The following is a 3,227-nucleotide window of genomic DNA, read 5'->3' on the forward strand; positions in this document are numbered from 1 at the left end:
CCACCCCAAGGACTTTGTTTATAAATCCAACACTTTGAGGGGTCTCTCCCAAACTGGTTGAGGACTTGGGTGGGGTCTCCTTTGCTTTCAAAAAAACAACAAGGAAATAGAAGCTATCAGTCTTGTTCTTCACACTGTGAACATCTTGCTTGCTCCAGAACTCATTGCAGAGTGAGAAGCACTCTTCTGATCTGGGGGCACCAATTCCTCTGAAAACCTTCTATGAGAAAAAATGCAAATCATAGTAAATAATGATAAGTTAATGTTCGATTGATACTGAATCAGTATCGATCAGTGATAATAGCATCATTTCTGTGTATTTCTAAAAGTGATCCACTTTTGTTTCTCGTAGGCATATTTTAACTTAAATTTTGCATGCTGTATATTTTCCTAGTAACTCTTTCTAACCAGTTTTCTAGTCTGTTAACCTTTTAATGATACAATCATGATGAATTTACAAGACATGAACAAATGAGCAAATACAGTGGTACTCGGCAATATTGTTTGAACAGCTTTAATTGTTAGGATCAATGGGCATATTTTTAAAAAAAAATCTCTGGAAGGGAATTTATGAAATCTGATACGCATTGAACTCTGTTGACTCATCAGGGTAAAAACACATTTGTACATAAGATTTGTGTTAATCATGGGTCCTACTTTTAGCAGTCAGAGCTCCCTGGTAAAACATTTTCTGACCTTCAGATTGTCATATTTTATTTACAAGATCAGAGTGTGGCATACTTAGCCGATATTGTTTCAGGGACTCTGGGACCTGAACACATGAAGACATAACACAGAGAACCTTTTCTTTTAACCAACGATCTTTGTACTCTAAATATGCCCAGTGCTCAAAGTCATTGTAATTTCTCTGGAATCTGAAGAACAAAATCAATTTCATAATTTAATTCAGTGAAGAGGAAAAATGTATGTTTAACATATAGTGATTGATTCAAGTCAGATAAGAACATTCATCTTTGGGGAAGAGCTCAGAGTCATATTTTTCCTGTCATCAAAGTCTCAACATTTAAAAATCTACATTCCTGAGTTTCCTTGAACAGTCCTTATATATAGCATATATAATTGATTTCAAGGAGTTACACAATTAGACTACATATTCTATAAGTTCAACTGATGTGCATTATTCTGATATTTCAGGTCTTAAAAACCTCAACATGATATGAAAATAAACCTTTTGTTTTCAGAGCAACAAATAAAGGTTGCCAAAGTATTTGTGAGCAGAAGTAATTGATCTCAGGGAAGTTTTTTGTTTTGTTTTGTTTTGTTTAAATCTTGGCCTTTTCAAAAAATTACATGTTGTGATCATTCTTAAAAGCTTCTACCATGAGCATGGTTACTTTAAATGTTCTACTTGCTATGTTTAGCTACAAGATGCTTGACAAAGAACAGTGCACATGCTTGATAAACTCTTCATAAATTTATTATAAGGCAATATCTACTTGTCAGTTCTTGAGTCATTACTTATGACATCAAGCTAAGAGACAAATGGAAGGTGAACATAAAACCCCTGCAGTTATTTTAAAGAACATATATATCATAGAAGGAGCTGTTAATAAGAGTAATGAAATAACAATTTTCTGGCAATATGATGATTGCTTTTATAGACCCAAGAAGAGGTGGTTAAAATCTGAAGTTGCTTAGAGTCTGCTAAACCACAGGTGACAAAATGATGTCAAAATAAATCTAGGTTAAAAACTCTTCACTATGATTTTTCTAAATATCATTATGTATCTTTTATACAAAGCTTAATCAAACTTCTCATTTGAAGTTGCTGTTAAAATTACATTCAAATAATACTCACTGACTCCTCATGTGTTTAGGCATCACTAAGGAGATGATCTAATGCTCAGCAAAGAGAATCTTAAATACCTAGTTGTGATCATATGTTTAGTGATCTAGGGAAGGGACTGAATTCCTATTAAAACTCAACTCCCATTAAGAGCAGATTTGCTGGTTTTCAATAAATCACTGTGCAGATTATGGCGCTAATGTGGTCACCTCATATATCATTTACCTCCATTGGTCCTTGCCCTGCAGGATCTTAAATATAATTGGGAAGACATGATATACAGACATGAAAAAGTTAAATAATCATCCTAGACAGTGATATAAGAGCTATCACAAGGCAATACACAATTGAGTACCAAATAATGCCCCTGTCTCTGAACTAGTGACATTTATTGCTGTATACAGAAGAGATCAAGCCAAGAAATTCTGCAAGAGTTCAGAGGTTAGACAGAAGAATGTGGCCTGATGTGCAGAGAAGATTTTATAGAGGTAGAATTGGCCCTTTAGCCAAAAGGATCAAGGGTGTCCAGTTGCTTTGTGCTCTGACCCCAGATTCTCAATTTCATTTCTGCCTGACTTTATTCTTATGATTTTTGTCTGCTCCTGTAGAAGAGCCTAGTGACTGCTTAGCAAAATTCACGTTCTCCTCTTTCTGGGCTAGACTAATTTTACTGTTCTTTCAAAAGTTGCACGTTAAACCACAGGTGACTTCTATCTTTTGAGTTCTATACAAAAAAATGAGTGGAAATGTATTAATTATCTATTTCTGTGTAACAAACTATCCTGAAACTTAAGAAAACTAACATTTATTAGTTCAGTTTCTGAGGTTCAGGCATTCAATCAGGAGCTTATGATTAAGTGGTTTGGATCAGGGTCCCTTATGAAAAACTGAGGGATAGGTGTAGGCTGGGACTACCATCCTCTGCAAGCTTCCAGGGGTGAAGGATTCACATCTAGGATGGCTCACTCATGGCTATTGGCAGGAGACCTTATGGTTTTTCTGTGTGGAGGTCCTCATAATAGCAACTGGCTTCCCTCAGAGCAAGTGATTCATTCTTGGAAGTCCTTTCTGCTATATCTTACCCATTACATGGGCCAACCCCATTCAATGTGGAAGAAGTGGGCTTTCCATGATCATGAATTCTTGAGTGCTGGCTACCACAGGAAGTTCCATCTGCTACTTTCATGCTTGGCCATAAAAATCTTCCATGTGTTCCTTTAATCTTTCCCCTTCCAGCTTGCTTAAATTAAATGACTCTAAGCAAAACTTGGGTACCTCATGATTGCACAAAGAAGGATACCCTGTTGGTTCAATTACCTGCCGAGGACTAATAAGTGAGCAAGAAATAAACTAGGGTGTTTGCACCATTATACAGTTTCAGGTCTGTTTGGTTCAATAGTTAATCTAGTGTAACTTCCAG

The sequence above is a fragment of the Sciurus vulgaris genome, assembly GCF_902686455.1.
Source record: "Sciurus vulgaris genome assembly, chromosome: 17".
In the NCBI taxonomy this organism is placed as follows: Eukaryota; Metazoa; Chordata; class Mammalia; order Rodentia; family Sciuridae; genus Sciurus; species Sciurus vulgaris.